The following is a 25,795-nucleotide window of genomic DNA, read 5'->3' on the forward strand; positions in this document are numbered from 1 at the left end:
CTACATACCAGACAATCTACTAGACCCTGGAGATACAAAAGTAAGCACATGGGAGAGCACTGACAAAGGAAAACAAGACTCCATTTCATCTTATTTATGTATCTCTTGGGATACTGTTTTCACTGCCATTTTTGTTTAGCTGAAAAATACCCTGAAGTTATAAGGCAGATTACTTTAAGAAGCAATTACTATTTGCAACAATGTGAATCTGAGTTTTCTAAATATATTATTAAAATACAAAAATAAATTGAATTCTGAGGCTAATATTTGATCTGTCATTTATAATCCCATTTCAAATTTGTGTCTACTTCAGTATATTCCTCTTTTTTCCTTTTACTAATTTTTGAGAAGTAAATGTTAGAAATTTGGCCTGATAGTAACAATGATGAGACTTTTATCTTTTTTATTTTGCATCTCTTTATGAGATTTTTCTCTAAGACCAAAGGTTTCATTGAGGGGGGGAGGGATGCCTTGTAAAATAAAAAGTGCTTTTCAAGTACAGTAGCCTTAATTTCCAATATTATCTACCTTAGCAACTTCTTAATATGTGTATGTCATTAAACAAATTTTTAAAAATTACCCTCAGTTTCCATATCTATAAATTAATAATAATACCTACCTCACAGGAATAAATGTTATAAAAATCCAGCCTTATTTAAGTTTTTTTACATTGATTAAGGGGAACCAATTCTGAATAAAGTCCAAATCCTAAGGCAGTAGTTGGTGAAATAACATTTGAAATGATTAAACACTTCAGGAATTTTGTACTCTAGGAGAAATCTTAAAATTCAAATGGGCTAATTCTGCCTCAAATATGAATAATCATAAAGGAATGAGGTCTATTATGGAAAATAATTTGTTAGAGTGAACAAGCTGTAAACTGAGAGTAGAGATTTGGGTTCTAGTTCTAAATCTGGGAGACTTTACATATAATTTTTTCCCCTCTGAAAAAGATTGTCCTCATCTGTAAACAAGAAAATTAGATTAATCCTCCAAGGATGGACTTCCAGACCTAAGAGTCTGTCATGTGCTCTCTCATGTCAATTTCTATTTCCTTTAGTCATTCTTCATCATGTATGAACTTGAATAAATTCCTAAGTTTAATATAGTCTTTTTATTTTAAAAATGTTTTTTCAGTTCCATCTTTCAATAGAAAGTTGTAATGTAGCTCATCTGTAGTTGACAATAAAGAATAGCTGTAGAAAAACTGGATTTTTTGTTTTGTTTTTTAGGAAATATACAGAAAATCATGCATGGATGGTTGCTTTTGATTTCTTGGGTTATATGAATTAATTTAGGTAGAGATCTCATGGCAGTGAAAGACATGTCATAAGCAATCAATATTAACTATCATTACTCTTAGTATTATTATATTGAGTGCTAATTTATAATTTTTTGACAAAATTTAAACTGACATTTGCTATGTGTTTTGATTACATAATTAAGGTATTTTAATTACAGGAAATTTGAAAAGAATAGGAATAAATAAAATGTCAAGAATTAAAAAAAAAAAAACTATATTCCTACCCCTCAGAGATAGCATCTATTAATATTTAGCTGTATACCATTCTATATTTTCCTATGTACAAATACTCATACTCATATAGAGATATTTATATAAACTATTTTGAAACCTAAATAAGTTTTATGATAAGTAGTCCTTGTCATAAATATTATTTACTAGGCAATTTTTGGCTATATATTATGTTTGAGCAGCTATATCATAAATTGTTTTACTAGAATTTTATTATTAGACAATTACATTGCTTCTAATTTTTCAGTTTGATTAATAATGCTGTAACGAACATCCTTTTGTGTCTATATGTGTCTGTGTGTGTGTGCGTGTACATATACCTCTATCTCTATATATGTGTGTATGTATATATAGTGATTTCCTACAGGCAAAAACTTAGGAACAGAATTACAAAGTCAAAGGGAAGGCTTCCTAGTGAATAAAGTCTTTCTGTAATGAAATAATTTGAACGCTCACTCATTACATCCAAAACAGCAGAATTTTCTTCCTAAGTCATCATCAGTTTTTCTTCCCAACTTATGTGTGAGAAAATAGGTGTATACATCTCAGTTCTAATGCAATTTGTATACCAAAGAATGATCAGATATTTGGGGGATATGCAGAACAACATACAGGTTAAATGAGCAGTTATAGAAGAAAGGTTCTTGAAGTTAGGCACGTAAAGCCCTGATACATAATGACAGAATAAATTTAGAGTAAGCCTAAATTTAAATTAAAAAGAAAACCAATTAAAATCAGCAATTAAGGCACTATCCATTAGCCTTAGGGAATATTTACTAGGTCTCTACAAAGAAGGAAAATAACCAAAGAAACATTCATTTTGTATAACACTTGGAATTAGATATAATTCTCAACTATCTTGTCTTATGAACTGAATTGTGCACCCCACAAATCATATGTTGAAGCCCTAACCCCCCAATCTGACTATATTTTCAGATAAGGGAGGTAATTAATGTTAAATGAGGTCATAAGGGTGGGCCCTATCCTGATAAAGCGGTACTCTTATAAGAGGAGGAAGAGATACCAGAGATGTCTTTACCGCTCCATGCATGCACAGAGGAAAGGCTATGTGAGAACACAGAAAGAAGGTAACCATCTGAAAGCCAGGAAGAGAGCCTTCATCAGAAATCAAATCTTGATCTAGGACTTCTAGCCCCCAAAACTATGAGAAAATACATTTCTGTTGTTTAAGCCACCCAGTCTGTTTTATGTTATTATGGTAGCTTGAGCTGACTAATATACCATGTAAGGTCTGTCTGTAAGCTCATCTATAATAAAACCTAAAGCTCACAAAAAATCCCTCTTTGTTCTACCTAAATTAAAACTGTAAACGGGATATAAGGTTCATAAATAAATGCAAGCAAACTCGAAATAGTGTGTAGCCACTGTTCTTGTTCACAGGAAGAGATGGCTTCCTGTGGCTGGATATCGCTAGATTGGTAAAGACATCTTGGTAGGGGATTTTATCATTTAGACTCTGTGGTGGACACTGTATCTTCCAGTACCACTCAGATTCCTCTTCCATGAGGAACATGTTTCCCCAGCTGCTGATGCCGGGCAAAGTTATTAGAGCCTCCAGCTATCAGCTCCTTCAGAGATTGCCTTGGCTGCAGAGAGCTGCCACGCCCACAGTCACGCCCTTTCCTGGCATAGCCCACACTGAGTGAATAATCAGTTGAGAAGTATAAAGGCCTGTATGTTACCCACCTTGGGACAATTCAGAGGGGCTAGTCTAGCTCCAGAACTCTCTGTGTAGGTGCAGAGGCTGTAGTTGGCCATATGGCTCCTTGCCTTCTCCCTGGGCCAAATAACACTTGCTACCCATCCCTTCCACAGGTGTTGCTCCCAAGGGCACATCTAAATAAACACCCTGCATGCTAAATTCCATTTCAGACTTTGCTTCCTTGGGAACCCAAACTGAGGTAGAGAGTGGGTAGAAAAGGTTACAATAATATTTGCAGGTGCTATAATTGCATCACTGCCTGATTGCTTTTGCTCAAAACAGCCCCCAGAGGGAACCCAGGTCCTCTATGCCAAGCTATTTGGCTCACAAAAATCACAGACCTAGCAATTGTAGCATAGGACCGTATGAGGCTAATTTTTCCTACTCTAATTGTGTAAGGTATATAAGAATTTAATAATAAACACCTCTTAAAACAACTGTTTTATCATTAGCCTCATTATAGATCATTCTATTGAAAATGTAAACTAGGATCAAGACTAGATATACAGATAATCAAAGTATACTTAGAGATCCAATAATTTAAAATTCAAATTGCTGAGACTTTTTTCAAGAAGGTGTAATATTCAAAAAGTACATCATCCCATTCACTTATACCTTCTGTTAGAATTCTTTTTTTTTTAAACATCTTTATTGGAGTATAATTGCTTTACAATGGTGTGTTAGTTTCTGCTTTATAACAAAGTGAATCAGCTATACATATACATATATCCCCATATCTCCTCCCTCTTGCATCTCTCTCCCACCCTCCCTATCCCACCCCTCTAGGTGGTCACAAAGCACCCAGCTGATATCCCTGTGCTATGCGGCTGCTTCCCACTAGCTACCTATTTTATATTTGGTAGTATATATTAGTCCATGCCACTCCCTCACTTCGTCCCAGCTTACCTTTCCCCCTCCCTGTGTCCTCAAGTCCATTCTCTACATCTGCATCTTTATTCCTGTCCTTCCCCTAGGTTCTTCATAACCATTTTCTGTTAGAATTCTTGAAACCACTTTTATTTCTCATTGTTCTCTTCTCCTTTCCCCTCCCAGTATCCACCCCTCCACCCACCCCTTAAGGCAAAATACAAGTTCTTCCCATCTTAGCCATGTCTTCAAATTCATGTTCTGACACTTTCTTGCTATGCGGCCTTGATAAGGTCTCCTAATTTCTCTGACCCTTAGTTCTCTTTTCTGTAAGGCGAGGCAGGTGGAAAATACTTAACTACCATAGTTGTGGTGTACATTGAGTTAATGTATGAAAAATGCAGACCATGGTACCTAGCACATACCAAGTACTAAGCAATTTTTTTTTCTCTGTTTCTTCCTGTGAGAAATACTGTGAAAGGCTGTAAGATATAAAAGACCCTAGGGCCCACTGCAAGTAAATGGTGGATGCATTGAGGTAGGGAGCAATCTTTTCCTATTTTGTAATTAAACTCCTATTTATTGGACACTTAAGTGCTAGGTATACAATTGTAGACAAGATAAAGTCTCTTGATTCAAGGAGCTTACCAAATAATGAGGGAGTTATAGATAAGAAAATAGCAATGTGGGAGAAAGTGGAGTGTTGACTGCATATATAGAAAGAATGAGATGGGACCGTCTTTCTTTTTTCATAGCTATGTTTCTTAAAAACAACATTCAAAGGGAGAGCTAGGTTGCTGCCTTTGGATTAACATGAAGGCAGTGTTGACTGTAGGCATGCGGGACTTGCTTCCAGAATAGGGATGCTATTCCCAGCACAAATACAAAGGCTCAGCAAAGGAGAATTGCAAAATATCTCTAACTAACCACCAAGCACATTCCCTAAGACACCTGGCCTTTCCAAGCCTGACACCTGTCTTTGTAGTGCTGCTAATAATGGATAAACAATTAAAAGAAAACATGGATCTAAGTGGTGACTTTGATGAAATAGAGATTATTGCAAATTGAGGGGAAAAAGGCATATCTTTATGAACTATTACCCCAAACATAAGCAAAACTGTGTGTGACAAATACAAACATAGCCCATTCCTTTTATTCCTCACCCCATCCCCATACAAAGGACTTCACATTCTCAAGTGAGTATCATTGATTCAACACAGTTTTCTGGAAACCTTTTGTCTTTGAAATGGACAAAAATGTCATTTTCTTTCATTATTCTCTTTTGGTGCTATGGAAAGCAATGTAATTATACAGCATGGTATACAGTATCATTTCAATAAGGGAGAGATTAGTCCTGGTTTATGATAGAATAACATTCTCTGGAATTCAATATAGCATGAAGGTAATAAAAACAAGGTCTTTTAAAATTCATCACCAGGAATAAAAGAGAAAAGATACTAAACCAAAAAGGTGAAGGGAAGGTGGGTAGACGGCATTTTGTCAGAAGACTGAAAGCAGTACACATAGTCTAAGAAGATGAAATGGAATTGAATAAAGGAAGCAAAGGGGGAAGAAAGGGTGAAGTATTGAATATGTGCTTAGACCTTTATGTTTCTTCTCCTGTTTACTCATTACAATATTTTATAGACAAAGAACTTGAAACTCAGATAAATTGTTGACTGCCCAAGCCGACCTAGCTGGTAAAGTTATAGGTTTGAGCCCAAATCAGGCACAATCCAAAGACTCAGCTTATTCTTGTTATATGTCCCAGATTTCTGAACAATCTCTACTTGTTTATTAAGGAAATTGATAACAATCCTTCTAATGATTATCCTGAAGCAAATCCATCATATGCTGCAGCTTGAGCATTTGTGGCTTCAGTGTTTAAAATCTCTACCATGGGGTGAGAAGCATGACGGTTAAAGAAGGAAAGACATTTGATAAGCCTGGCTTGATGCTTTAATTCAAGTCAAAGGTGATCTTTTGTAGACACAAAATCTTCCTATTTTACCAGATTTTAATGTAAGAGGACTTCTATATAATGTACTCTTAGGTCAAAAAGTAGAGTACAATATTCTTCCCTCAGTTTCCTAAACATAAGACCATCCTTCCCATTCCCAGGCTTTTGTTTGTGCTATTTCCTATGCCTGAAATATTTCTTCCTTCCGAGTACTCTCCTCTGCCAACACACACATTCCTGCGGATGGATCCCAGCTTTTCTTTTAGATCACCATTCTTTCAACACATCAGAAGGAAAGACAAGATCAGATCTGTTCTCTCCGTTCGAGGAAATTCAAAGTACTATATAGCTCTTTTATTTTTTTAATCACATTGAACACAGTTGTAATTTTGCATTTATTCATGTAGAGTTTTATTTGTGCCTGCTTCTGACAAACTCCACAAGAACAGAGGCTATATATTTGTGTTATTTTGATCCTTACCATTGCATCCCCAAGATGTAGCTTTACTAAAAGCTTAAGTGAATGAATAGTAGTTTCAATAAGTTTTTCTTCCTTTCCTAGAAAACACACTGCCATGGGAAAGCTATGTTTCTTCTCTTTCTCTTAGTAACTGAATAACATTGTTATATATTGAAAAGACCATGAGCTTCTGCATACTCTTGGGTCTGAATCCTAGCTTTGACACTCAACGTATGGCATTGTATAATTTATTTACTTCTTGAAGACTCTGATTACTCCTCTATTAAAGTGGATATAAATTCATATCAGATTGTTCCAAATCTTAATGACATATTGATACATCATATGCAATTAGCAATTGTGAGTTTCCTAATTCTATACCTATGTTTTTCTTCTTACAAATAAGGTTGATGGTTATGCAAGCTTTTGAGTTGTTGGTGCAGGTACTGCCACCAGAGCATGAACTGGCTTCTGGATGGGCAATTTGACATAGGTTCATTAAGGTAAAACATTTTACCTCCTCCTGGAAGTCATCCTTAGCTAAAATGTATTGCTAGTTTAATCACGGTCCATAGTCTCTTTTGTTCCTGCCACATGGTATTTTTTAAATTCTATTTTTCATTTTATCCTAATTGTTTTGAATATGTGTATTTTCCTTCTTTTGTTCAATTAACCAGGAACCCCGCTAGATTTTATGGGGTAATACAAAAGTGAGGTTGGCAAAAGCTCTACCACTTATCTTGCAGTCTGTTGGCATAGGCAAAGGTTAAAATAACACAGTAACAGGGCAATATTAATAAGCAATTCTAGAAATCTTTTGTATGGTATGATTACTATGTATCATACACTGTGCAAACATCAATGATGATAGCTTCTAGGAAAGAAAAATGTAAGTGCAAAGCCATGTTAATATGAAAGGAGATGGTGGGTGCTGGAATGACTGCCAAGTCTAAGGGGTGGTAGGTATATGGAAGAGATGAGAAAGTTGAGACTGATTAGGTGGAAAGCTGAGCTAGATCATAGGCGCTTTGCCAGTCATTCTATAAAGTTTGTTTGTTTGTTTGTTTCCTAAAAGCAATATGATGTTAAAAGACTTTTAGCAGGAAAACAACATGATGTCATGACTGTTTAAGAAAGGCAAATCTTGTCTCACTTAAAAATATTGTCTTTCTCTCAAAATCATGTCTTCCATTAAGGCAGGGGCCGCATTTTCTCCTTTTGTGCATTTCCCTAAGCATTTAAAAATTAATAGGTGCAGAATAATCCTCAAAGCATCATACATAAGTTGTATAGTATGCAAACTAACATTTGAATTCTCAATAAGACTTAAAAGCTGTTACAAATAAGGGAACAAGGTATTAATTAATTTAAGTGTATATAAGTAGGGCTCTGCAGGCTTGGAGAGCTTTTATATAGACTGTGTGATGTGTTCTCATGATCTTCCTCTAGATGGGATAGGAAAGGAGAGAGCCAAATATTAAATACGTGCTTTGAAATCTTGATAGGGCTCACAGACGTGGCTGATCTTGTAAGTACCTTTAAAATTTGGGCTATATGGAAACCAGAGACCTCCAGGGAATCCTTGAGTCTTGTTCTGTCCAGTCATATTTTTATACTTTCATATCCACAAGATCTTGTCAATAAGATGAATGCTGATGTACTAGCATCCTGAGCTAAAGGCAGAGCTCAAACATCCAAATAATTGATACATTTTTTATCAGACTTGACAATAGCCATAAAGTAAAATCAAACAAGAGTCTGATAACAGTTTTTTGGTTTCTTTTTTACTATTTATGTTACACAATCATTCAATGATTTTACCATTCTATTTTAAAGAAACTGAAGAAATGAAAGGGGGTTTGGAGACAAGATGCTCCTGTCATGAAATGCACATCTTAAAATTAGAAAAGGACAATGTGAAAACTTGTCATAGCGTGAAGAAAAAAGTTTTAGAGCAAGGAGAGTAAAATTCTCCTCCCACACTTTCCTTCCTACCTCTCTCTCTCTCCCTTTCCTCTCCTTTCTCTGTATCTTACTCTTTCTTATACTGTCTCACTTCATTACATCATATACCCGTAAGTGGATGTGGGGACCCTTCATATTCCTATAACAAGCAATTCTTAAGCACTTATTATGTGATAGTCATTGTGATCAAAACTAGGGATAAAAAAGATAAATTAGACTGTGAGTTATGGAGAGAAACTGGGTGTAAATTTCCTTTGTACCCAAAGAAACTGGCAATGCTTAATTAAGTTTCATAAAATAAAAACAGTGAGTACTAAAAACAGTAGTAAGAATAAAATTAATAATTGAGTGTTTGCTGTTTGCCATGGTTGTAAAATGTGGTCCCTAAACCGACAGCATCAGCATCAGCATCAGCTAAGCTACAATGAGGTATCACCTCACACTGGTCAGAATGGCCATCATCAAAAAGTCTACAAATAATAAATGCTGGAGAGGATATGGAGAAAAAAGAATGCTCCTACACTGTAAGCGAGAATGTAAATTGGTACAGCCACTATGGAGAACAGTATGGAGGTTCCTTAGAAAAATAAAAAAAGAGTTACCATATGATCCTGCTGTCCCACTCCACGGCATATATCTGGAGAAAACTCTAATTCGAAAAGATACATGCACTCCAGTGTTCATTGCAGCACTATTTACAATAGCCAAGACATGGAAGCAACCTAAATGTCCATCAAGAGATGAATGAATAAAGAAGATGTCATATATACATATATATATATATATCACATTATATATATATGTAATGGAATGTTACTCAGCCATAAAAAAGAATGAAATAACACCATTTGCAGCAACATGGATGGACCCAGAGATTATCATACTAAGTGAAGTAAACCAGACAGAGAAAGACAAATATCATATGATATTGTTTATATGTGAAATCTAAAAAAAAAAAAAAAGATACAAATGAACTAATGTACAAAACAGAAACAGACTCGCATACTTAGAGAACGAATTTATGGTTACCAGGGGGTAAGGGGGTGGGGAGGAATAGATAAGGGCTTTGGGAATGACATGTACGCACTGCTATATTTAAAATAGATAACCAACAAGGACCTACTGTATAGCACAGGTAATGCTGCTCAATATTATGTAACAACCTAAATGGGAAAAGAATTTGAAAAAGAATAGATACATGTATATGTATAACTGAATCACTTTGCTGTACACCTGAAACTAACACGACATTGTTAATCAACTATGCTCCAATACAAAATAAAAAATTAAAAACAAACAAACAACAAACAAAAAAGAAATTAAGCACTCAGTATTCCCTCTAGACTGACTAAATCAGAAATTCTGGAGTGGGCCCCGGAATCTGTTTTGTAATAAGCCCCCAGGTGATAGAATTGGACACTAAAGTTTGAGAACCACTTCTCTATGTTCAATAGTTTACATGAGTCATCTCATGTAATCCGCATAAGCCTTATGAGTCAGATACTATTCTAGCTTTGCATTAGTTATATATTGCTGCCTAACCAGTCATCCCAAAATGTGGTGACTTAAAACGAAAACAATCGGGGACTTCCCTGGTGGTGCAGTGGTTAAGAATCCACCTGCCAATGCAGGGGACATGGGTTCGAGCCCTGGTCTGGGAAGATCCCACATGTCACAGAGCTACTAAGCTCGTGCGCCACAACTACTGAGCCTGCGCTATAGAGCCTGTGAGCCACAACTACTGAGCCCACGTGCCACAACTACTGAAACCCATGAGCCTAGAGCCTGTGCTCCACAACAAGAGAAGCCAACGCAATGAGCAGTCCACACACCACAATGAAGAGGAGCCCCTGCTTACTGCAACTAGAGAAAGCTGGCACAGCAACAGACCCAACACAGCCAAAAATAAATAAATAAAAATAATAAAGTTCCCTTTAAAAAAAAAAAAAACACATGTATTAAAAAAAAAAAAAAAAAAAAAAGAATTCACCTTAGTGGAATCTACCTCCCCAGACTTAGTGGCTGGGGAGCTGGAATAGCTGCAACTCTTGAGACATCTCTCTCTGATTGTCTCTAATCTCTTCATCCTGGTAGCTTCTGGGTAGCCAGACTTCTTAGAGGACAGCTTCAAAAGCAAAAATCCAAGGGGAAAGAGTGAGAGAGAGAAAGGGAAGCAGGAGCTGTATCACCTTTTATGACCGATCCTGGCAAGTCATGTGACATCATTTCTCCATGCCTACTAGCCAGGTGGTCACAAAGGCCTACCCAGGTTGAAAGGGAGAAGCAGAGACTCCACTTCTTGATGAGGGAATTGACAAGTTTTGAGAAGAGGTGTCAGACTGGAAATATTTTTCCACTGATCTTTATAGAATATAATCTGCTACAATCTCCATTTTTCATCTAAGAAAATAGAGATGGAGGAAGGATAAATAACTTGCCTAAGATTTCTTAGTAAATGGTAGAACAGAGATTTAAGCTGAGAGCTAGCAGTCTTTATCAGAATGCAATACTGGTTTCCATACAGTTTACTCTCAACCAAGTGTATATGGAATATTTTACACTGATTATTTTTTTCTGTCATCAAGAACCCAGTGCAATCTATACCATTACTTTTGCTGTTTTGCAGATGGGACAACTAGGGGTTAGAGACATTAAATAGCTTTTCCAAATGTGCATGCCAGAATTTGAATACAGGTGGTATTTCTCCAAAACATGAATTCAAGCATTGCACTATGTTGCTGTTTTCTTTTATCAATTATGATCATTCATATCATGTATACATATGTACTTTTGTCATGTGTTTTAGTGTTTTTGTTTTCTTCTCTGCAATTTCTGCCTTTCTCAATTTATAAAATCGTAATTGTTTCTTATTCCCATAATTTAAAATAAATTGCCCTACTTCAAGAAGTATACCTTTACCCTGAGTTAAGGATAGTACCACTTTCTCTAGAAACTACACTGAAAGATTAATGTGATGGCTTAGTCTAGGAAGAAGGGCAGAAAGATGTCAAAGACAATAGGGAAAAGTTGAGGAAACTTGACATATTTTTGCTGAAAATAAGAGATTAATGGAGGATAAAATTAATGCCTGAAAATATGTAAATATTAGTCATGGGGAAGAATCTAAACATATGTGTAGCTCTCATGACAGGAAAGATATAAAACTAATGGTTAGATACTTCAGGTAGGCAGATTTCGATATAGAACAAAGCCCTTTATAATGAGGACTGCATGGCAATGAAATGTATTCCTAAGGGGTATATCTGTACTTGTGGTTGAAAAAATGTCAGAGAGATCAGCTGGCCAGTTATTGAAAATATTGCAGAAGAGCTTCCAACACTGGATAAATTGTCAAAGGGGATGGCATGTAAGACTGCTTCTAGTCCTAAGGTTCTAAGATCACTGAGCAGTTTATTGAGGATGTCCCTTCCACTGAACAGCGCTAGAGCACCCAGGCCTTTCCTCAGGCTTAAGTGAGCGTTAGACTCTTGAGACTACAAGGGGCCCCACTGGGAATCTACCAGGATGACAAGAGGAGAGAAGATGCAGCTCGCCCACAGGACATGTCAGCTCTTCCTTTTGCGGCAGTCCAGGTAGCAGGTCACACAGCCATCTGAAAACTGTCTTCTTTCCAGATGACAACTTCAGGTCCAAGGAGACAAGATTGGCACGTGTAGAGCTGCTCTGGCTTAGAAACTTCATATCCCGGAAGAGCCAATATCTGTCTTCACACCCCACATGAATAGCTTCCAGGGTGACCACCACATATTCATACAATACACATGTTACACAACACTCAGAGAATCCCAAAGCATGGTGTACTCATTATGTATTTATAGTTTTTCCCAATCCAGATGTAGTTTGTAACACTCAGGGTTATTTTTTAACATTAGCAATGTTGCCTAGAAACATGTTGACTTTCTTACTCTTATCAGCTTTTTTAGGGTAGCTGAGCTAGAGAATTAACTCAAGGTGGTTCTCATGCAGCAGGGGTGGTATTTCGTTGACACTGCCTACAGTAGCATCAGAAATGTAATGTGATACTAACTCCATTCTGAATCACTTGCTACAATGTCAGGCTCTTTGCTAAATAGCTTAAATGCAAGATTTCATTTCATCTTCAAAGCATCCCTATGTCCTAGCTACTATTTGTAGCCGCATTTTACAGACAACAAAATAAGTCTCGAGAGAATAAGGAATTTTTCAAGGTCATCCAGCTAGTGACAGGGTCTAAATCTGGATCTGGTTTTGTCTGTCTCCAGAGTCTGAGCTCTTAACCAGTTGTTTACTCACCAACTGTGTATTGACCTTCAACTCTGTGTCAAGAACTTTGCTAGGAGCTAAGGATAAAGAATTGAACAAGACACATATGGAACCTATATACTGCATGTAGCAACAACCTGTGCTAAATAATAACCATTACAGATTGAAAATGTCCAAGTACTAAATTATATTTTAGAAAAGTGTCAACTGATGGCAGGAATGTGAGCAATAAACTATTAAGTTAACTAAGTAGCTTCCCAAATAAGATAAATTGGGGTGACCAAGACCACCCAACAAACTCTGCTTCTTCCCTAGATTTGATCAAATAAAAGAGGCAAATAAAGACCTTAGATTCTTGTAATTTTGGAAGATTTTATGAAAGTCTTTATTGCTACCTCAATAGAAAAAAACAAAGATACCATTGTCTACTTTATTATATTCTTTTGAGGAATGAAAGTTAATTTAATAGTAGTGGCTACTTCAAGATAAATGAGTTTTACCTATACCTAGATTGAATAGAAGAATAATACAGGATTAAATTCCATTTACGTTTATCATGACTTTGACTGGGTGTCCCATGGATGGTCTTGAGTCCCCATTCTCAATCTTGGCACGGGAAGAGAAAGATTTATGGATTTGAAAGTGGCTTCAGGATAGGGTTTCCAGATAAAATGCAGAGCACTCAGTTAAATTTGAATTTCTGATAAACAATAAACAAATTTCTACTCTAAGTATATCTCAAATATTGCATAGAACATACTTTTACTAAAAATGATTTGTTTTTTGACTAAAGTTCAAATTTAGCTGGATTCCCTGTATTTTCATTTGCTAAATCTGGCAACTCTACTTCAGGGGTCCATGTGCTTAGCATTGCCAACCTGATTTTGCAGAGCTGGGACATACTCTGCCCTCTGGGAATGCATTTATTTTTTCTTTAGCCAGTAAATGTTTACAGAGGGCCTACTGTCTGACAGGATCAGAGATGCATGTGCATATTGATATAGATGATTATAGTGCAAGGTGAAAAATATTGTGAAAGTCAAGAAATATATCAATTAAAATGACCATAAAATGGCCAGTATTTATAAAGGTGTATTCTCAGTGTCTGCAAACACTGTGTTGAGCCCATAGATGTATTCTCTCACTAGATCTTTATATCAACCCCAAGAAGTAGGTGTGTTTAATATAAGAAGGAACTGAGTGAGATGTGAGACTTGGAGATGGTAAGTCACTTACACTACTGCACAAGGATGATACGTGGCAGAGCCAGGATGGAGGCCTTGGGCTGCTTAATGCCAGAGCCTGAGCTTTGACCCACATGCTACACTAAAATGGCATTGGATAAATACAGTTGGCTGAGAAAGGCTCACTACGAAAGTGCTTTGAATTAGATTTTGTAGTGGAATTAGGAATGGACCAAGTCAAAAAAATGGATGATGGAAGTGAGGACAGTCTTCTTGAGAAAATACCATGTCTGAAGAGTAGGGCACATAAGGAGAAAGGCAGGAAATGGGTAGGAAACCAGACAATGTTAGGTTTGGCATTCACCTCTTCAAGAAATATTTCCTGATTGCTCCATCTTGGTCAAATACTGGTAATTTCTATTTATGGAGAACCACAAGTTAGGATCACTTTATTTTAATGATAAGGATATGGTGCAATCAAATACTTAAAATTAATGTTGTTCCCAATGTGAATATAATAGCAAATAAATATAATAATGAACACAACGATAATACACAAGTATTCACTATGGGCCAGAAATGGTTCTATGTACTTTACATGTATTAACACATACAGTCCCCACAGCAACTCTATGAATTAGGTATAATTTTTGCCTCATTTTAAAGGAGAAGAAATTGAGGAATAGCAAGTTAAAATAACTTGCCCAAGAGTGACACATCCAAAAGTAAATGTTCAAGTTGCACTCTCCCACCTTCTAGCTATCCTTGTTTGTCAGCTGATTCATGGAAGTCTGATTCTGGACTAGGAAGGCTGGGCTATCAATGTGCAGTGTACAGTAATCCTAGCAGTCTGAAAGCTGAATGCACGCAAGTAATTTTACATAATTAATTTAATTCAACATTTTTTTTTTAATTGAGTGCTGACGTCCCCGTGGGAAGCCTTCTGGAATGCTTGCCTATGCAGATTTTCATAATCAGAAGGCAACAGGAGACAAGCAATAGCACAGGCTGCTGAAAATGAAGTTCTAGACATATTCAGATGATGGGGTGACTAGGGAGGCTGCTCAAAGCAGGCAGGTTGTGAACAATAAATGAGATGTCAACAGGCAAATCCAAGGAGCTTAGTAAAATATTTCAGACACAGACTTGTGCTGACAGTCATATATGGGTGTGTGTTCAAGGAAACAATGGTGGAGTATGAAAAGTGATACAAGTAAAATGTAAGGGTCGAATGTGTGCTAGGTAGCTTCTACCTGCACTAAATTATTTATTTTGCTATCAGAACACATGAATGGACATTATTATACCCATTTTACAGCTAGAGACTGAGGCATAGAAAAGTTATATGTAGTGGCCAAGGACACAGAATTAGTAAGTAGAAAACAGTATTTCTTACTAATGGTCACTTCTCTTATTGCGAAAACATATCTACTTTCCATCTATTCATTTATTCCCCAAATATTTAATCAGTTTCTGTGGAAGTGCTTTTATTTTGTGGTAAACAAAACAGTCACAGTTCCTGAAAACATGGGGCTGTCAGTCTCTCATTTACGCTGTCCCTGTCTTCTGATCTTAATTGGTTGTTTCATTTTTTATTTTTGTAATTGTGAATACCTTGCTTCATTTAGCATAGATCACATCTGTTCTGGATTGAGGAAAGATGGAAGTATTGGCTGAGGTTTGAGCTAGGTAGGATCCAGGGCAGAAAGTTAAAAAAAAAAAACAAAAAGAAAAACTCAAGTTGGTGTGGCTGTCAATCTGGTACGTTGTCCAAATGCTAAACTGAAAAGCAAATCAGTAATTGTCTACCGTGGGACTTGCGGAAACAAGTCATTGTCTGTACTTAATTAAAAGGCCAGACTGACATCTGACCCCATATCAGAAGTCTATGACAGCTTCAGATGGTTACATTATAGGAGAAGTTGCAATGATGGGGAGACAAAGAGAGAAGGTGAAATCGTACCCAGAGCCCTGGCCTGCATTCAGGGTCAAAATCAGCCCATTCTCTAATCACCTGGGCATTGTTGGTACAACAGTACACTTGTATTTGTGAATATGCAGAGGTTCCTACTTTTCTCCTTCCAAAGTGCTGAAGGGAAGGGAGTACAACCCAGACTGCAAGGGTGGATCGTGACAGATCCTGGACTTTCTTCATCTATTAATTAAAGATGAAGACATTTTTACAATTTAAATCCAAGGAAGGAAGGCCTGGGCCAAAATACCTTCAGGGAATATTTTAATTTTTAAACTATTAGTGGATCACAAGTTTTCATGACCTACAAAGGCTTTCCATGATTTCATCACCTCCCCTTAAGCCCTGATCTCACCTTCCACAGCTGCCTGCCTGCCTGCCTTGCTCAGTTCTCCCATCCCTCTGGTTTGCAACTCAGGCCTTCAAAACGCTCTCCACCACAGGGCCTTTGGATCTTCTTTCCTTTCTGTCTCAAATTCCTTTTGCCAGATATCTGCCTCCTCAATGCTCAGTGCCACTCTGACTGACACTCTTATTTCTAAATCACAGTTAAGAAACCCAGCCCTTTTATTTACTCTATTTATTTTATCCATAGTAATTATGGCTTTCAAAAATATTTTATAATTTATGTATTCTATTATTTATTGTCTGGATTTCCTAATAATACACAATCTCTACGTGGGCAGGGATTACTTTTCTGTTTTCACTAATGAGTCTCAAGTGTTTAGGAACACACCCTGCATGTCATAGCCTCTCAATAAGTGTTTGTTGAAAGAGTGACAACATTTTCTCATAAGTAATATTCCACAAGTGCACACCTACATTCACATCATCCTGCCCAGATTTTAGGTTAATTCTAGTTCACAGCTTTGCTCAAAATGAAATATAAAGTGCTTATAATCAAGCATAAAAAACTGATCTCAAGGTGGAGGTCTGGTCTATCACTGCCCTACAGGATGAGTTAGGTCTTAGTAAAGTACACATTCTTTTGTAGAGCTGTTTGTTTGTTTTTCTGGAAGGGAAGCCACAAATTGGAAATCTCTACCATGTTATCTAGTGTAAGAATTGTTTTTTGCTTATAAAATTAGAAATCAGCAAGAAAATGCCCAGAAAAACAAAAGTCAATCAAATTTTACTTTTTCTTTCCAAACCCTTCAAAATAATTGGGTACAAAACAAACTTTAAAAGAAAACCACAACTGAAATTACCAACTATTTAGAAATGAAAACCAATCAGTTCACTACACATGCTTTTGGTAACAGTCAGATACAAACATATAGACTTAAATGAAATTATTAGAAAGCAAAATGAGTAAGTTTTACCTAAGTTCCAAACTCAAAAGTATTAGAAAAAGAAAATAGAAGTGGATTTGATTTATAAAGTAATTTTTTGAATGAGTGTTTCGAAATAAATGATGAAATAGAGAATCTTTGTTAAATTATCAAAAGAAAAAGAGCAAGGAAGGGAAGGAAAGAGAAAGTGTATAAGAGAGAGAATTCAAATAAATAAAATTAGGAATAAGAAAGGAGGCATAACTACAGATATAGAAGAAATTTAAATATTTTTGAAAGTTTAATGTATATAAAAATAGGTGTAAAAGGATTTTTATTGCATTATCCTGTGTAATACTGAGCGATTAGAGACAATCTTACTATCCAGCTAGGAAGAGAGTAGTTAAATAGATTTTGGTATTTCACACTGTGAAATATTATACAAGAGTTAAAAAGGTTGAGATAGATATAAATATATACATTTATATACATATATACATTTATATTACCTTCCAGAATGCATAACACACACACATTATTAACTGAAAAAAGAAAATAGCAAAATAACGTCATCTCCCATATTTGAAAACATTTAAAAAGAAAAATGAATCCCTAGTAAGCCAAATATATTTTTATTATATATATTTACTCACATTTAAAAAAATCTGGAAATATGTAAGGAAAGCTCTTAATTCTTATTTCTTCTAAGAGTGGAATGTTTGGCAAGGCTACAAGTAGCCTTTCACTCTTGGCTCTATGCACTTTCTTGTTGTTTGCATTTTTAGTAATGAAGATATACTCAAATATTACTTGTATAATAAAAATATAGTAAGTACCCTTATCTATATAAGTAGTGTGTAATTATTATAATTGGAACTCTGGTGCCAGTATATTTTTCAGGTAAACAAATGTAGATTCAGATAAACATATATTATGTCAAGATAATTCCTTTCTTTGTGAGTTTCAGGTTACCTCATCACTGCTAAATCTACTGTCATTAGCTACTGCACTTTGCTGTTTAAACCAACATGCAACCATTTTTAAAAAAAATATACATACCTGTGTGTTAGGCTTCCTCCTAGACCTTAATATTACAGTAATTAACTATGATGATGATGACGATGTGATCATCATCATAAACCCATAGAGCTTTGCAGATAGCCATCACAAGTGGTTTTGAATTGATTCTGTATGGAATAAAATAATTTTTTTGAATGGAGAAGTAATATGAGTAGATTTAGACATGAGCTGATCTGTTGTCAGATTGGAGGGAGGACTATGATGGAACAGTTTGGAGGCAGAGAGAGCAGTTAGGGCACTGAATCTTCCTTGAGAACACCTCAGAAAAAGTGAGATAGAGGTAAAAGATTGATTACTAAGCCTCACCCCAGGAATTAGATTTTCTAAGAGAGACCAGGAATGATCTCTTTCTCTGTGTGTGTTTTGTGTATACACATGCACATGTAATAAGTATTTTTAAAATACCCACAAGACTCTGGTGATCAGCTAAGTGTGAGGGTCTCTGAGCAAGGAAAATATGTACAACGATCCAAATAATCTTTGGAGAGCTCAAGAATAAAAAGAAAGGGGCAGAGTGAGAAATGTATAATGGAGAGAAATTACATTAGGTGAGTCTTTTTAGAAAGAGAACCTATTTTTAACTTTCTGAAAATCATACAGGTTTGGATGATACCTTTACCAATTCTTATTTCCTTGTTCATTTTTCTAGTCATCATTTCTGGAATGAGTATTTTCATTTTAGTTCAGATTTATTTAGAATGTATCTCTCTCTCTCTGAAGAGGTACACTTCTTTTTTTTTTTTTTTAACTTTATTTTATTGAAGTATAGTTGATTTACAGTGTTGTGTTAATTTCTGCTATACAGCAAAGTGATTCTGTTATACATATGTATACATTCTTTTTTATATTCTTGTCCATTATGGTTTATCACAGGATATTGAATATAATTCCCTGGTATACAGTAGGACCTTGTTGTTTATCCATTCTATATATAATTGTTTACATTTGCTAACCCTAAACTCCCAGTCCATCCCTCCCCCTCCCCTCTCCCCCTTGGCAATCACAAGTCTGTTCTCTATATCTGTGAGTCTGTTTCTGTTTCATAGATAAGTTCATTTGTGTCATATTTTAGATTCCACATATAAGTGATATCATATGGTATTTGTCTTTCTGTTTCTGACTTACTTCACTTAGTATGATAATCTCTAGGTCTATCCACGTTGCTGCAAATGGCATCATTTCATTCTTTTTTCATGACTGAGTAGATTCCTCTGTGTACATGTACCACACTGAAGAGGTACAATTCTAATGAGAGGATGGAAAGACTGGTTGGGCTAAAGAAGAAAGTGGAATAATAGAGAAAGGATCTTTGGCAAAACAGAGCATCATATAAATGGACAAAATGTCCTACTTGACTACTACTTCTAGTTGTTCGCTTATTGTCCTCTGTATATAATACCCCAATGACATACCACTGTCTAAAAGGTCTAATGGGATCTGGACCTGAAATCTGTCCAGCCTTCTCTTAGACTAGGCTTCCCCTTCCTTGCTCTGATACTGCCATGCAGACGTTCTGGCCTGAGAGTCTTTGCTCTTGTTCCCTTGTCTGAAACCATCTCCCTGCTGCCATTGAAAGTTGCCACCTTCTCAGCCTATAGATTTCAGTTTAGGTGTCACACCCTCAGAAATACTGTTCTTGACGTTTCTACATAAAAGAAGCTTCCCTAGTTTTACTTTCATCTCTCTGCTCATTTCCTTCCTAGCTCTTATCACAGTATGTGATGCATTTTTTGACTGATATATTTCCAGTCTTCAGCAGTAGGTTATGAGGCCATCATGGCAGGGACTGTGCCTCTTTGTCCATTGGGTATAGCCAGCCCCCATCAAAATGCCTGACAGACACTTAGTATTCAAATAATACTGTTAGAGAAGTGAAATTTGAAGAAAAACAGAAACAATAGTCATAAACTACAAGCAGCTAATTTTAAGAACCCAGAATTCAAAGACTATGTTCTCATATATGTTAGTATCAGAAGGCAAAATATACATATTCATTTATATGCTAGTCATGAAATTAAGCTGCTCAGGGATCCAGTCTCCATCATTTGAGGTTATTCATTTCTATTTTGGCTGTACCAGAGTTTGCTGCAAGATAGTTTGTCAAGATTTTTCCTTTTTTTAAAAGCTGATGGCCTTGTCATCCCCAGGAGGGGCCTGAGGCTGCGTGTGGAGGTGTACAGAGGTTTCCACTGGCAGCTACCTGCTAAACTGAATATACTTAGCTACCTTGTCAAGTCCTAGAGTTGTTTGATTTCCTGCAGGAAATGTTTGCCTTTGAAAACTCCAGTGGAGAAATAGCTTCTTCACCTCTGCTCAAGAGAATTAGTTTAACATTGTCTGAAGATGAGATTCATCCCCTGGAGGAGGTACCAAGCATCTAATGAGCTTAGGAACAAATCAGAAAAACAGCAGGGGGTGGATTCCAACCCCCACCCTCACCTTGGTTCCATAAAAAAGTCTGTTTTAGATGTTTGCATGAGTGAACTACCCATTTACACTGAGTTTTATCTGTGTGTTATATTGGATATGTATAACTCTGATATGGAAACACATCTAGCTACATTATGCATTCTGAAAGGTGTGTGATTTTGCTCCTTGGAGTGCATTCTATTTAAATATTCATAAATACATTATCCACCAGGCATGTAGTTTTATTTCTTTTATGTCTAATATGAGTCCTGCTTCTGGCAGTTTCAGCCAGAGCAACTTATACCCTCATAGTCATACACACACGCACACACACACACACACGCACACACAAGCATACATATAGTCACTGAAACAGTGACTGCCCAACAGTTATTCTCAACAACTGCTTCCATTACCTCAGATTGAGCTTGATTATTAGCTAGTACCTCCTCTTTCTTTCACTAGGATTTCCTCCCAACTCAAACTCTTCTCTGAAATTAAGCATCTGACATTGGCTCCTTGGACATTGTTTTTGTATTTGTTCATGCCGGCATTTGATCCTCAATTCTCCTTAATAGATCGCCACTTGTTTCACTCTTCTGTTTTACTACAGTCCTTGCTACCTATGGAAGAAGTCCCTTTTCTAGTTCCGCCCTCTTAGAACCCAGGTTGCAATAGTGGCTCTTTGACTGGTGGTTTAACTCTACAAGATCAAAGGAATAGGCGAGTTTGAAAACAAATTGTTTTAATCTTTAATCATGTAGATTTAGAAAGAATATGTATACTCCAAATGGAAATTGGGTAGGAAAACTTTTAACAGAAAAACTTCACCCCCGCAGCAACACTGGTTTGATAGTGGAAGAGAGTACAAATGAGCCAATGAGAGAAGATCCTATATGTAGTACTCTAGAAGAGCTTGTTTTTTTTTTTGTTGTTGTTGTTGTTTTGTTTTTAATTTTATAGTTAAGTAGAGAATTAAAGCCTTCCAATTATAGAGGAACAAAAACATTTTTTTTCTTTGCCTTGTTTTGTTTGGAAGGGCATAGAATAGTGTTACACATACATCTCAAAAATTTTCTAAATATCTTAAAGCATGCCAATTCTCATAACTAGTAAGTGACAGTTAAGTACCCTGGCCCTCGCCATCATTTTGCATTTCCTGGGTTATTGCAGTGACCTCCTGACTTAGGTCCCTGCTTTTGCCCTTGACAACCTTTAGTTTTTTCATCTGACTGAAGGTAAAACCAAAGTTCTTATTATAATCTTTAAATTTCTCCATGCTTTTACCCCAATTCAATCTCTTGATGCTCTCCTCTCTCACTTTCTCTTCCTTTCTTGTTCCTTAAACTTCTCAGGCACACATATACCTTATATCCATTGCACTAGTTTCTAGTACTATTCCCAGAAATCTCATTCTCCACATATCTACATAGTTAGCTCCTACATTTCCTCCATGTCTTTACTCAAAAGATATAAAATAGACCCAAATAGAATTTCTAGTTACAGAAATGAAATTTCCAAAGAGTTGGTGGGGGAAGAGGGAAGTGCTGCTGGGATTAATATCAAATTAGACATTGCAGAAGAAAGATCAGTAAACTTGAAGTCATAGCAATGGAAACTATCCAAATTTAAGCGTGTATGTGTGTGTGTATGTGTGTGTGTATATATATATATATATATATATATATGTATATGTATATATATATATGTATATGTATATATATATAATATTTTTGTTTGTTTTCCCAATGTATACAAAAGTTATGTTGACACTATACTGTAGTCTAAGTATACAATAGCATTATGTCTAAAAAAAACAATGTACATATCTTAATTAAAAATACTTTATAGCTGAAAAATGTTAACTACCATGTGAGCTTTCAGCCAGTTGTAATTTTTTTGCTGGTGGAGGGTCATGCCTCAGTGTTGATGGCTGCTGACTGATCAGGGTAGTGGTTACTGAAGACTGGGATGACTGTGGCAATTTCTTAAAATAAGGTAACAGTGAAGTTTGCCACATCAATTGACTCTTCCTTTTATGAATGATTTCTCTGCAGCATGCAATGCTATTTGGTAGCATTTTACCCACAGTAGAACTTCTTGCAAAATTGAAGTCAGTTCTCTCAAACCTTGCCACTGCTTTATCAACTAAGTTCATCCAATATTCTAAACCCTTTGTTGTCATTTCAACAGTCTTCACGACATCTTCACCAGGAGCTGTTTCCATCTCAAGAAAACACTTTCTTTGCTCATCCCTAAGAATCAACTCCTGATCTGTTAAAGTTATATCATGACATTGCAGAAATTCAGTCACATCTTCAGGCTCCACTTATAATTCTACTTATCTTGCTTTTTCCACCATACCTCTAGTTACTTCCTCTACCTAAGTCTTGAACCCCTCAAAGTTATCCATGAGGGTTGGAATCAACTTTCCAAAGTCCTGTTAATGTTGATATTTTGACTTCTCACCATGAATTATTAATATTCTTAATGTTATCTAGAATGGTGAAGCCAATTCAATGTACTTTGTCTAGATCCATCAGAGGAATCACAATCTATGGCAGCTATAGCCTTATGAAATGCATTTCTTAAATAATAATACTTGAAAATAAAAATTACTCTTTAATCCACAGGTTACAGAATGGGTGTTGTATTAGCAGGCATGAAAATATGGTTAATCTACATCACCATCAGAGCTCTTAGGTGACTGTGTGCATTGTCAAGGAGCAGTAGTATTTTGAAAGGGATCTTTTTGACTGAGCAGTAGTTCTCAACAATGGGCTTAAAAAAGTCAGTAAACCATGTTTTCAAAAGATATGCTGTCATCCAGGCTTTGTTGTTCTATTTATTGAGAACAGGCAGAGTAAATTTAGCATAATTCTTAAGGGTTCAGGAATTTTCAAAATGGTAAAAGAGCATTGGCTTCAACTTAAAGTCATCAGCTGCATTCGCCCATAACAAGAGAGTTACCCTATCCTTTGAAACTTTGAAGCCAGTCATTGTCTCCTCTCTAGCTATTAAAGTCTTTCCTGACATCTTATTCCAATAGAAGGATGTTTTGTCTACATTGTTTTCTTAAAATTTTTATTGAAGTATAGTTGCTTTACAATATTGTGTTAGTTTATACTGTGCAACAAAGTGAATCAGCTATACATATACATATATCCCCTCTTTTTTGGATTTCCTTCTCATTTAGGTCACCACAGAGCATTGAGTAGAGTTCCCTGTGCTATACAGTAGGTGCTCATTAGTTATCAATTTTATACATAGTATCAATAATGTATATATGTCAATCCCAACATCCCAATTCATCCCACACACCCTTCCCCCTTGGTATCCATATGTTTGTTCTTTACATGTGTCTCTATTTCTGCTTTGCTAATAAGATCATCTCTACCATTTTTTTAGATTCCACATGTGTGCGTTAGCAAACGATAATTGTTTTTCTCTTTCTGACTTACTTCACTCTGTATGACAGTCTCTAGGTCCATCCATGTCTCTACAAATAACCCAATTTCATTCCTTTTTATGGCTGAGTAATATTCCATTGTATATATGTGCCACATCTTCCTTATCCATTCATCTGTCGATGGACACTTAGGTTGCTTCCATGTCCTAGCTATTGTAAATAGATCTGCAATGAACATTGTGGTACATGACCCTTTTTGAATTATGGTTTTCTCAGGGTATATGCTCAGTACTGGGATTGCTGGGTTGTATGGTAGTTGTATTTTCAGTTTTTAAAGGAACCGCCATACTGTTCTCCATAGTGGCTGTATCAGTTTACATTCCCACCAACAGTGCAAGAGGGTTCCCTTTTCTCCACACCCTCTCCAGCATTTATTGTTTGTAGATTTTTTGATGATAGCCATTCTGACTGCTGTGAGGTCATACCTCATTGTAGTTTTTTTTTACGACAGGGGTGGTGAAGCTTGTTTTTTTTTTTTTTTTTTAAAGGGAACGCTATTTATTTATTTATTTATTTATTTATTTATTTATGGCTGTATTGGGTCTTCGTTTCTGTGCGAGGGCTTCCTCTAGCTGCGGCAAGCAGGGGCCACTCTTCATCACGGTGCGCGGGACTCTCACTATCGTGGCCTCTCCTGTTGCGGAGCACAGGCTCCAGACGCACAGGCTCAGTAGTTGTGGCTCACGAGCCTAGTTGCTCCACGGCATGTGGGATCCTCCCAGACCAGGGCTCGAACCCGTGTCCCCTGCATTAGCAGGCAGATTCTCAACCACTGTGCCACCAGGGAAGCCCCTCATTGTAGTTTTGATTTGCATTTCTCTAATGATTAGTGATGTTGAGCATTCTTTCATGTGTGTGTTGGCAATCTGTATATCTTCTTTGGAGAAATGTCTATTTAGGTCTTCTGCCCATTTTTGGATTGGGTTGTTTGATTTTTTGATATTGAGCTGCATGAGCTGCTTGTGAATTTTGGAGATTAATCCTTTGTCCGTTGCTTCATCTGCAGATATTTTCTCCCATTCTGAGGGTTGTCTTTTTCTCTTGTTTATGGTTTCTTCTGCTGTGCAACAACTTTTAAGTTTCATTAGGTCCCATTTGTTTATTTTTGTTTTTATTTCCATTTCTGTAGGAGGTGGGTCAAAAAGGATCTTGCTGTGATTTATGTCATAGAGTGTTTGGCCTATGTTTTCCTCTAAGAGTCTTATAGTGTCTGACCTTACATTTAGGTCTTTAATCCATTTTGAGTTTATTTTTGTATATGGTGTTAGAGAGTGTTCTAATTTCATTCTTTTACATGTAGCTGTCCAGTTTTCCCAGCACCACTTATGGAAGAGGCTGTCTTTTCTCCAATGTATATTCTTGCCACCTTTATCAAAGATAAGTTGACCATATGTGGGTGGGTTGATCTCTGGGCTTTCTGTTCCGTTGATCTATATTTCTGTTTTTGTGCCAGTACCATACTGTCTTGATTACTGTAGCTTGGTAGTATAGTCTGAAGTCAGGGAGTCTGATTCCTCCAGCTCCGTTTTTTTCCCTCAAGACTGGTTTGGCTATTCTGGGTCTTTTTGCCTCCATACAAATTTTCAGATTTTTTGTTCTAGTTCCATAAAAAATGCCATTGGTAATTTGATAGGGATT

At 36.4% G+C, this 25,795-nt stretch overlaps 1 long non-coding RNA gene across 1 annotated transcript in view; it reads left to right on the plus strand.

The window, feature by feature from the left end:
- The first annotated feature begins 1,639 nt into the window (after positions 1-1,639).
- LOC309636783 overlaps positions 1,640-25,795 on the plus strand; it is a 199,488-nt gene continuing 175,332 nt past the window's right edge. The window contains exon 1 of the long non-coding RNA XR_014250226.1: positions 1,640-9,268. This is a non-coding gene — a long non-coding RNA (uncharacterized lncRNA). The remainder of the gene's footprint in view (positions 9,269-25,795) is intronic.

This window comes from Balaenoptera physalus (genome assembly GCF_965194825.1).
Source record: "Balaenoptera physalus genome assembly, chromosome: 10".
NCBI classification, from domain to species: domain Eukaryota; kingdom Metazoa; phylum Chordata; class Mammalia; order Artiodactyla; family Balaenopteridae; genus Balaenoptera; species Balaenoptera physalus.